The sequence below is a fragment of the Ornithorhynchus anatinus genome, chromosome 17 (genome assembly GCF_004115215.2).
Source record: "Ornithorhynchus anatinus isolate Pmale09 chromosome 17, mOrnAna1.pri.v4, whole genome shotgun sequence".
NCBI classification, from domain to species: Eukaryota; Metazoa; Chordata; class Mammalia; order Monotremata; family Ornithorhynchidae; genus Ornithorhynchus; species Ornithorhynchus anatinus.
In genome coordinates this window covers 44,195,145-44,207,537 of record NC_041744.1, presented here as the reverse complement: position 1 = coordinate 44,207,537, position 12,393 = coordinate 44,195,145, and positions in this window count along the sequence as shown.

Here is a 12,393-nt window from a genome sequence, read left to right as displayed (position 1 = left end):
ACCCTAAGAATTGGGTTTAAATTAAGAAACACATCACCGGAAGCCAACGCATCCCCACTTCCCCCATCCCATTGTTTTCCACTCTCCTAGGCAATGCGTTGCAAGTTGTTGCCCTCCAGGTAACATATGGTGAACTTCCTAAGACGTCAGTGCTCCCAAGACCCAGTTACCTTGGTCAGTCGTTGCTTTCCGCTCAGTTTCCTGATTTATGGTGCTATTTCCCAGGTTGCCCCTGTCATCTTTCATGCACTTCATCCCCTGCAAAACTAAAGAGCGCTTGGCAAACTTCCATGTCCCTTTGTCTTATTTGCACAGTCCACTGTATTCAGTACTTTCAGCCGGTAAAGTGCAAAAACTCTAAAGGGAATCCTGAAAGCAGGAACCAGATGGATTTTATCTCTTTCAAAAACACTTACAGTTTGAGCCCAAGACTCCGAAAGACATCAGGAGACCAAGGCAGAAGATGCTCAGCACCAGTGCAGCAAGACGCCATGGAGAAGGAGCTGGAGATTCTGAAATGTACACAGAGAAAATATAGACCCCCCCCACCCTGCCTCTCTTTTCTACTGTGAATCTGGAAACACCTGTACTCACTCCTGGTTTATGTAGGGTCTTAAAGAACTGTGATACAGATACACATGAATTGTTGCAGCCGGCTGGGCTGGGGGTAGCGGGGAATAAAAGCAGAAGCAGCATGGCTCAGTGGAAAGAGCATGGGCTTTGGACTCAGAGGTCATGGGTTTGAATCCCAGGTCTGGCACTTGTCAGCAGTGTGACTGTGGGCAAGTCACTTAACTTCTCTGTGCCTCAATTACCTCATCTGTAAAATGGGGATTAAGACTGTGAGCCCCACGTGGGACAACCCGATTCCCTTGTGTCTACCCAAGTGCTTAGAACAGTGCTCTGCACATAGTAAGCACTTAACAAATACCAAGATTATCATTATTATTATTATTATAACTGCACAACTGTGTATTTGTGTCTCTGTGTGTTTGTGTGTGTGTGCAGATACACATCCACATGGATGTCCTACCGACATCTGAAACTGAACACGTCCAAAGCAGAACTCCTTAACTTCCCACCCAAACCCTGTCCTCCCACTGACTTTCCCACTGCTGTAGACAGCACCACCATCCTCCCTGTCTCAGAAGCCTGCAACCTTGGCATTATTCTTGATTCATCTCCCTCATGCGGAAGCAGTGTGGGTTAGTGGCAAGAGCCCAGACTTGGGAGGCAGAGGACATGGGTTCTAATCCCGGCTCCACCACCTGCCTGCTCTGTGACCTTGGGCAAGACACTTAAGTTCTCTGTGCCTCAGTTCTGTCATCTGGAAAATGGGGATTAAGACACTGAGCTCCACGTGGGACAACCTGATCACCTTGTATCTACCCTAGTGCTTAAAACAGTGCTTGGCACATAGTGAATACTTCACAAATATCATTATTATTATTATTCAACCCTCAAGTTCAATCTGTCATCTAATCCTATCGGTTCAAAGTTCACAACATCGCCAAAATCCACCCTTTCTTCATGATCCAGACAACTAGCATGTTAATCCAACCATTTATCCCATCCCACCCTTATTACGCATCAACTTCAATTCTGACCTCCCAGCCTCCTGTCTCTCCCCAGTCCAGTCCATACTTAATAATAATAATAATAATGTTGGTATTTTTTAAGCGCTTACTATGTGCCGAGCACTGTTCTAAGCGCTGGGGTAGACATAGGGGAATCAGGTTGTCCCACGTGGGGCTCACAGTCTTAATCCCCATTTTACAGATGAGGGAACTGAGGCACAGAGAAGTTAAGTGACTTGCCCACAGTCACACAGCCGACAAGTGGCAGAGCTGGGATTCGAACTCATGAGCCCTGACTCCAAAGCCCGTGCTCTTTCCACTGAGCCACGCTACTTTGCTCAGCTGCCTGGATCTTTTTTCTACAGAAATATTCAGTCCATGTTTCTCCACTTCTCAAGAACATCCAGTGGTTGCCCATTCAGCTCCACATCCATCTGAATCTCCTTACCTTTGGCTTTAAAGCACTCCATCGCCTTACCCCCTTCTACCTCACCTCACTGCGTGACTACTAGAAGGCAGCCCACACACTTTGCTCCTCTAATGCCAACATACTCACCCTATCTCCCTCTCATCTATCTTGCAACTAGACTCTTACCCACAACCTGCTTCTGGCCTGGAACACCCTCCATCTTAAAGTCTGACTGACAAACCCTCTCTTTGCCTTCAAAATCCTTCAAGAAGTCTTCCCTGAATAGACTCTCGTTTCCTCTTCTCCCAAGAAGATGGTCTGTGTCACCTATTCCCTTGGATTTTGCACCATTCATTCATTCATTCAATCAATCATTCATTCAATCAATTGAATTTATTAAGCACTTATTGTGTGCAGAGCGCTATACTAAACGCTTGGGAAAGTACAATGAAACAACAGTTATTCACCCCTCCCTCATTCTCACAGCACTGATGTGCATATTTATAGTTTATTCATAGAAAATCCATCTCACCATCTAGACTCTAAGCTTGTTATGGGCAGGGGATGTCCCTACTAACTCCATTATACTCTCCCAAGAACATAGTGCAGTGAACTGCATAAGTAAGTAAATATGATTTAACTTATGATTAAGCAGTAAATATGATTGAATCGATTAGTTTATTGACATGTATAGATTAAAAGTGCTTATTGCTATCAGCCACCACTGTAGTTTTCTGACAAATTGGTAGCTCTTGGGAAAATCCTCAAGTCCTAGGACAGAGTTTTCCCTCTCAGAAATAGTCTCTCTTCCAGTGTCTACCTCTTCCATTCCAATTCACAGTCTTGCCCTGCTCACTGAGATGAAGTCCCTAATGAGAGTTACCTTCGGTCTTGAAGTGGTCGATTCTCATTATTTTTCTAACTTCTGTTCCCTCTCCGATGACTCAGTCTGAATTATTTTTCAAAGCACCACATTCTCCTCTATCTTTAAAAAAATGTTTCTTCCATCTCTCCCAAAATAGTCGTATTTCTTGAGCACTCAAATAAGCACTTGGGAGAGCACAGTATAACAATAAACAAGCACGTTCCTTGCCCAAGCGTAATTACCACGGACATCCAGAAACACAAGGGGACAATCAAACTGGATAGTACCAGAAATCTGGGAGCTGGAAAGTAGAAGGAGCCTGGTGTAATGAAAAAAGTCCAGGCTTGGGAGTCAAGGGACCTGGATTCTAATCCTAGCTCCACCACTTTCTTACTCTGTGACCTTGGGCAAGTTACCTAATTTTTCTGGGTCTCAGTTTCCTGGTGTAAAATGCAACTAAAATACCACTCTTTCCCCCTGTCTAAAGACTATAAATACCATAAGGGATAGGGACTATTTCCAACCTGATTATCTTATATCTATCCCAATGAATGGAACAAAGTAAATGCTTAATAAATAATAATAATGGCATTTGTTAAGCCCTTACTATGTGTGAAACACTATAATAGGCACTCTAATGGACAAATATACCATTATTTTGATTATTCATCAAACCTATATTCTTGGTAGTATCTTGTCGTCCTTGCTGTTCAGGAATGTGGCATTTCAGTTCTGCATAGGTCATCTCTTTCTTGCTCCTTTCTGAGAATGAGATACATAGAAAGTGTTTTAGCATTGGGAACGCTGGAGATGACATGGAAAAGCTATGAGAAGTGGTGAAGTTAATTGTTTGGGTAGATTTGAACTGAGCCATTTGGTTCCTTAGGTCTGTCTTCTCCCAATGTGATGCCTCCCACAATTATAGTTTTGGTTTACCTTCCAAACTCCAAAAGAGGTTTGCTATATGATCTTGGGCTTGTTACGGTCGGGGTTTGCCATTCTTAGCACAGGGCTTGATACAGAGAAAGTAGTAAAATAAATATCACACATGAACTGAAATGAACTCTTAACTTCGCAAACGTCCTGTGTTATATTGCCTGAGGAGTCTCATCCCAACAGCCATTTCTTATGCATTTATCTGAAGACTGCATATATTCTATTGTTCACTCAATTATTCTGATTCTATTATTTGTATTTTGTATATATCATTCATTCATTCATTCAGTAGTATTTATTGAGCGCTTACTATTTGCAGAGCACTGAACTAATCACTTGGAATGTACAATTTGACAACAGATAGAGACAATCCCTGCCTACTGACGGGCTTACAGTCTAATTGGGGGAGACAGACAGAAGAGACAGGGGATATATCTCCCTTGTACGTTTGTGATTTCCTTGGGAGCAAGGAATGTGTCTTGTTGGTTAATTGAAGTTTTCCCCGAAGTTAATGAAGAGCATGACATTCTGTATACACTACTTCTTTTTTTGATGGTTTTTGGTAATTGTTTACTGTGTGATAGGCACCGTACTCTGACCTGTGGTAGATACAAGTTGTCAGGCTGGACATAGTCCCTTCGGTCTTAATCTCCATTTTACAAATGAGGTAGCTGAGGCACAGAGAAGTTAAGTGACTTTCCCAAGGTCACACAGCAGACAAGTGGGGGAGCCAAGATTAGGAACCATGTCGTTCTGATATCGGGACCTGTGCCCTATCCATTAGGACATGTTGCTTCTAAATACTGCTATTACTGCAATTACTATTACTATTTAAACAGCTTCTTGGAAACCAGTGATTGAATTGCTTAAGTCTGCAGGCTTACCTAATCAAAACAGAAATGTACTTGAGAATTAAGCTTATGTTAATTTTGAAGTTCATCACTTTTCTCTACATATATTTGGGGTTATATTGTTTTACATTGTCAATAGACGTAAAATACTTCACTGTCTCATATCCTTTGCAATTAGGCTCTGCTTTCTCATCCCTGAATCTTGCATGTCCTTGGTGGAAATGGGGAAGACCTGCCTTGCCAGGCTTCGATAAAGTAAAATAGAATAAATTCCTCAATATACTAAGCCTTTTTAGGATGCTTTTTTCAAAAATCCTGTTTCAGCCTGGAAGATGAGGGTGGATTATTCACTTAATTTGTTCTCGGTAGCCTACTTCAGCTCCTTGCATTTTAGTGGTAACTGTGTGCTCAGGCATTCTTTCTTCACTAATGAAATGCTCCAGTCTGTTTCAAAATCTTGGTAAAATATTGGCAAATGATAGACACAATGGAGTTGTTGAGAAATAGTTTCCAGGGGGGAAGGCTAAATAAACAAACGTATACAGTTTTGCGTGTTGTAAAGCTTGAGGACATTGTTAGGATATAAGATACAAATTAGAGGCACAAATATATGAATTCTGCAAGAGCTGTGAGCCAGACTTTCCCCATTTCCACTGAGGATGGAAAGATTCAGTGACTGGAAAGGACAATTCTAACAGCCATTATAGAGTATAAAACTATGGGAGAAATTTGGAAGAAGCAGCGTGGCTCTGTGGAAAGAGCACGGGCTTGGGAGTCAGAGGTCATGGGTTCGAATCCTGCTCAGCCACTTGTCAGCTATGTGACTGTGGGCAAGTCACTTTACTTCTCTTTGCCTCTGTTCCCTCATCTGTAAAATGGGGATTAAAACTGTGAAGCCCACGTGGGACAACCTGATCACCCTGTATCTACCCAAGGGCTTAGAACAGTGCTCTGCACATAGTAAGCACTTAACAAATACCAACATTGTTAATATTATTATTAACTATGGAAGTGCTCTGGTTCTAGTCATGTATGGGAGAAAGCAGTGGGAAACTTAACCCTTTTAAAATCCCTCTTGGGCTTTGTTTAATTGAACAATCACAAGAAAATGCAAACATTCTGGAATGCTAGCTCTGAGTCAGGAGAACCTGGCTTCAGCACACAACATCAGTTACCTTTGCTTTTAGGTTTGTCCGGATATTTTCTCTTGTGCTTTTTGGAACATGGCTGAAATTTCATCTCAGAATAAATCACCTTCTGCTCATTCATTTCTGGAGGGGGCTGATATCAAGAAAGCATTGGTTAAAGTTTATCAGACTCGATCTGATGGGGATTAGTAAGTACCAAAATTGAATGATGGGTGGTCAGGGACAGGGAAATACCAATCAGTTTAAGGCTGTTGTGTTTCTTCACGCTCAGTATGGTGTTGAAGAGCGATAAGACAGAGAAATCAGAAAATGGACGCGGGAATGGCATTCCCATGTGTTTGTCTATTTTTCACTCAGTCAACAAGTGGTACAAGTTAAACATTGTATTAGCAACTAGGTAACCTCAATGAATTATTGCTTGTAAGTGCAGAATTGATCCAACATTATGGCTAATGAAACTTCAGCATGTCCTAATGGAAAGAGCATGGGCTTGGGATTCCCAGGAACTGGGTTCTAATCCTAGTTCCGCTACTGTGTGATCCAGCAGGTCCTTTAACTTATCTGTGCCTCAGTTTCCTCATCCTTTTGGGGATGAAATGCCTGGTCTGCTTCCTCCTTAGGCCGTGAGGCCTATGCCAGAACGAACTCCATCTAACTTAATTTTCTTTCATTCAGCCCAACTTTTAGAACAGTGTTTGGTTCATAGTAAGCCTTTACAAACAATGCAATTATTAATTATTATTATGTCCACTGCATCTAGTCACACTTCATGTTTGCCAAAAATTAAAAACTCGCCTCTGTCCTTTACACAATCAGGTACTCATAGATAGATAGATAGATAGATAGATAGATAGATAGATAGATAGATAGATATTTGTGCCTCTAATTTGTTGACTATATCTCAAAAACTGACAAAGATTTAGTCTAAGTTCTTATTTCTCCTTATAATTGAGATGCAGCATATTCACTATACCTGTTAATCCTAGGTTGTGCTTAGAGACTAAAAATCCAGCAATTAATCAAGCTTATATTTATTGAACACAATCTCTATGATCAAATCAATAAGCATTTGGAAGAGTACGATAAGCTTTCTCTCCTGGACCCCCTCCAATCTGGCTTCCGCCCCCTCCACTCTACCAAGACTGCGCTCTCTAAGGTCACCCGTGACCTCCTTCTTGCCAAGTCCAGTGGCTCCTACTCCATTCTAATCCTCCTTGACCTCTCTGCTGCCTTTGACACTGTCGACCATCCCCTCCTCCTCCATACCTTATCTCACCTTGGCTACACAGACTCCGTCCTCTCCTGGTTCTACTCTTATCTCTCTGGCCGGTCATTCTCGGTCTCCTTCGCTGGCACCTCCTCCCCCTCCCATTCTTTAACTGTTGGAGTTCCTCAAGGGTCAGTTCTTGGCCCTCTTCTGTTCTCCATTTACACTCACTCCCTCGGTGAACTCATTCACTCTCACGGCTTTGACTACCATCTCTACGCAGATGACACGCAGATCTACATCTCCGCCCCTGTCCCCTCCCGCTCCCTTCAGGCTCGCATCTCCTCCTGCCTCCAGGACGTCTCCACCTGGATGTCGGCCCGCCACCTAAAACTCAACATGAGCAAGACTGAGCTCCTCATCTTCCCTCCCATACCCGGTCCTCTCCCAGACTTCTCTATCACCGTGGATGGCACGACCGTCCTTCCCGTCTCTCAGGCCCGCAATCTCGGTGTCATCCTTGACTCGTCTCTCTCATTCACCCCACACATCCTAGCCGTTACCAAGACCTGCCGGTTTCACCTTTACAATATCGCCAAGATCCGCCCTTTCCTCTCCACCCTAATGGCTACCTTACTGCTACGGGCTCTCGTTATATCCCGGCTAGACTACTGTGTCAGCCTTCTCTGTGATCTCCCTTCCTCCTCTCTCGCCCCGCTCCAGTCTATTCTTCACTCCGCTGCCCGGCTCATCATCCTTCAGAAACGATCTGGGCATGTCACTCCCCTTCTTAAACACCTCCTGTGGTTGCCTATTAACCTCCGCTCCAAACAAAAACTCCTCACTCTAGGCTTCAAGGCTCTATATCACCTTGCCCCTTCCTACCTCTCCTCCCTTCTCTCTTTCTTCTGCCCACCCCGAACGCTCCGCTCCTCTGCCTCCCACCTCCTCACCGTCCCTCAGTCTCACCTATCCCGCTGTCGACCCCTGGGCAACGTCCTCGCGCGGTCCTAGAACGCCCTCCCTCCTCACCTCCGCCAAACTAATTCTCTTCCCCTCTTCAAAACCCTACTTAAAACTCACCTCCTCCAAGAGGCCTTCCCAGACTGAGCTCCTCTTCTCCCTCTACTCCCTCTACCACCCCCCCTTCATCTCTCCGCAGCTTAACCCTCTTTTCCTCCCATTTCCCTCTGCTTCTCTCCCTCTTCCTTCCCATCGCCTCAGCACTGTACTCCTCTGCTCAACTGCATATATTTTCATTACCCTATTTATTTTGTTAATGAAATGTACATCGCCTTGATTCTATTTAGTTGCCACTGTTTTTCCAAGATGTTCTTCCCCTTGACTCTATTTATTGCCATTGTTCTTGTCTGTCCATCTCCCCCGATTAGACTGTAAGCCCGTCAAATGGCAGGGATTGTCTCTGTTGCCGACTTGTTCATTCCAAGCGCTTAGTACAGTGCTCTGCACATAGTAAGCGCTCAATAAATACTGTTGAATGAATGAAAGAGTACAACTGCATAAAATGGAGAGAGGCACAGGTTTTACCAGCCCAATATATGAGAAGCAAGAATCCCTGTCCGAATTAGATATAATTTAGCTATTAATCAAATTTATTGAATGATTACTGTTTAGAAAACACCACACCAGGCTCTTCGTAGAGCACATTATAACAATACAGCAGACACATTCCCTGCCCACAAAGAGCTTGCAGTATAGAAAGATGGGGAAAGACACTCGAGGAAGCCATAAAAAGAAACAGACAAATACCTGCTCTAAGGAGGATGGTCTTTTTGTCTTTATCAGAGTATCTGGCCGGCGCTTGATTTCTTAGACTGTAGCCGAGGTTTAATCTCTACACTGACTCTATGCACAAATCCCAAATGCAGACAGAGAGAAATGCAGCTTGATGACTGCGAAAAGTGAACAAGGAATAAAGTAATAAATTCAATGTTCAAACACAACCACACAGGAAATTCACAGACCATTGCTATTATCGGCTTTATGCAATCTATTGAACGTACCAAGGAGAGGGAGGCCTTTATAGTCATGTTATGTCACACTGAGATGTAGAATGTATTTGCGTCAAAGATGACTCAGGTTAATTTTTTTTAAGAACACACTTTTTAGTGACGTCTCTTCACTTCAACTGAAAAAATTGTGTGATCAACACTGGCCTCAACCTCACCCTCTCTATTCTACTCATCTCATTCATTCCCGAATCCCTTCGCCATTCTCGTACCACGAACCCACAGCCGTGGATCACCCTCACACTGTGCTTCTTTCAATCCCGTGCAAGAGCTGCAGAACGCCTCTGCTAGAAATCCAAATATCAGGCCGACTTTTCAGGCCTGATTTAACTCTGTCCTCTCCTCTACATGGAAACATTATTTCTCCCCCTTTATTGACTCCCATGCCTATTTCAGTCACTGGTTGCTTCGGTCATTTAACTCCCTCTTCAATCCCTGTGCTGCTCCCTGGTCTCCCACAGCTTTTGGCTCTAGTGACCAGGCCATGTATTTTCCTGAGAAAATTGAAGCCATCAGGTGGGATATCTCTAAAATCTCCCATGCTTCTCTTTAATACCTCCCTCCTGCTGCTCCTTCTTCGACACTCCCATTTCTCCCAGCGGTATCACAAAAGACCTCCCATATCCTCTCTAAATCCACCCCATCACCTGCACATCTGACCCTATACTTTCACACTTTTTGAAATACTTCCGCCCACCCCCTCCACTCCCAGACAGTCATTTCAACTGCTCACTCTCCAGTGACTTCTTCTTCACTGCTTTCAAATCTGCTTATGTCTCTGTTATCTATAAAAACATCCTCCCTTGACCCCACAATTTCCTCCAGTTGTCCCTTCTCCCTCCTACCATTCCTCCCCAAACTCCTTGAGTGAGCTGTCTCCACCCGCGGCCTCCACTTTTGCTTATTCAATCCTCTCCTTGACCCCCTCCAATCTGGCTACCATCCCCTTTATGCCACAAAAACTGTTCTGTCTGAGGTCTCCGGTGATTTCCTTCTTATCAGATCCAAAGCCTCTACTCCTTTTTAATTTTCCTGGAATCCTCAGCTGCCTGTGACACTGTGGACCATGCCCTTCTCCTGACTCTCCTCCTATCTCTCTGGCCACTCATTCACTCAGTGTCGGTGAACTTGTGATGTCAAGTGTGGTTTGGCAATGATTGCTAGTGAAACTGCTCTAAAACTAAATCTTTCTACTGTAGTAGGTCTTGATATTACGGTCTATAAAAGTAGGTTCATCCTGATAGTCTCAGAGACCTTCATCTTAGTATGGAGCTAATCACACTATGTTTTATAATCTTCCAAGGGTCCTGCTGGCCTTTTTGTCCCCTTATCTGTCTGTGAATCCACGGAGACTTCATTCATGCCATTCATTTATTGATTCACCCTTTTAAAGTTCTTTTTTTTTAAAATTTCATCTCACCCTAGAGCAGGTATTGATGTATTCTGATGTCATCTATTCTCCTCATAATTCCTGCATGAACTGCAATCATTTTGATGATAGTGCTTTGAATTGATTCCAGAGCTTCATGTTTATTATGGGATTCATGTTTATTTTGGCATTAAATGTGCCTGACTTGGAGCAAGCTGTGGTTTTTGTTATCTCCATGCTATAACTCAGCGAACTCATTGGAGCAAATGAGTTCCCCAAGAGTGGGTTCAGGTGGGGAATGGAAGGGGACCCAGAACTGAGCCTAAGGGCTCAGTTAGGAGGTAGGAGGCAGAGGAGAATGCCATGAAAGAGACTGAGAAGGAATGGCCAGAGAGATAGGAAGGGGATGAGGAGGGGACACTGTCATTTGAGACAAGTTTGATTAATGTTTCCAGGGGAAGAAGGTGGTCAGGGGTGTTGAAGGCAGATGAGAGGTCAAGGCTCACAGTTAATCCCCATTTTACATATGAAGTAACTGAGGCACAGAGAAGTTAAGTGACTTGCCCACAGTCACACAGCTGACAAGTGGCACAGCTGGGAGTCGAACCCATAACCTCTGACACCGAAGCCCAGGCTCTTTCCACTGAGCCATGCTGCTTCCCTCTGCTTTCCCTCTGCTCCTCCTCCCCTCTCCCCATTGCACCTCTCCCTACCTCTGCTCTACCCCCTTTCCTTCCCCACAGCACATGTGCATATTTGTACATATTTATTATTCTATTTTATTAATGAAGTGTATGTATCTATGATTCTATTTATCTATTTTGATGATACTAATGCCTTTCTACTTGTTTTGTTTTGTTGTCTTTGTCCCCCTTCTGGACTGTGAGCCCGTTGCTGGACAGGGATAGTCTCTATCTTTTGCCGACTTGTACTTTCCAAGTGCTTAGTACAGTGCTCTGCACACAGAAAGTGCTCTATAAATATGATAGAATGAATTTAAGTCTGACATCCTGTGTATACTGTTCACCTTAAGGAAAATATCTCCCCATACATCATGGGTGACCTCCCATTTATGATGAAATCCTTGATCCAACACATGAAGTAGCTTCATCCTGAAACCTGATTATTGACCCCCTCAAAATGAACCTCTCTCATCTCCTGAGGTGCTTGAGTCCTTAGTGATTAATTAAGGAATACCCACTTCAGTGACATGAAAATGTCCCAGACATCTTCTGCAATAGAAGAATTGAACCTTGTTAACGGTCTTCATTTCCTCCCAAATTTTCTCTTTGCAGGTTTTCCCTGAGACAAACCCAAATTCAGTACCCAGAGTATCTTTGAGACCCCACTGGCAGCAGACATTACTCTGCTTTCAGCATTTCGTAAGCCAGTTACAAGCCAGCAGGGAAAAAGATATTCAGAGGCAGAACAAGGATTTGGCAGTTCTCTTCTACTTTCTTGCAAAACAAGGAATGAAAATCAGGTTAATAATAAATGGTAGTAATAGCAAAAAATGGGTGAAGTAAGAAACATGCACCCTGCCTGCAAAATAACTGCCACATCCACCTCAACTGCAGTTGTGAAACACATAGGTGGTGCAGAACTTTAAACTATTATGATTCATCTGTGTATTCATCTATTGTTCTCTAGCCCATAGTTTCTACTACTCTCTTCCCAAGTTGGACTGTCTACTGAAGTAAATCAGAAACTCAGAACATAGCACTTTTACAGTTGTGAATATGGCATATATAAGTTATTCTTGATGCAAGCAAAAAACACCGCAACAGGAAAATGTTTATTTACTTGTCACAGACCTGCTTATACATGCACTTTAAGTAAATGATTGTAAGTGGAAATAATCCATGCTTCAAACCTCATAATAGCCATTATGATCAACATTTTATTCAAAATCATCATTACTATCTTCATCACCTACAACATGCCATCATCAATACCATCGTCCTCATTCACGGTATTTATTAAGTGCTTGCTATATGCAGA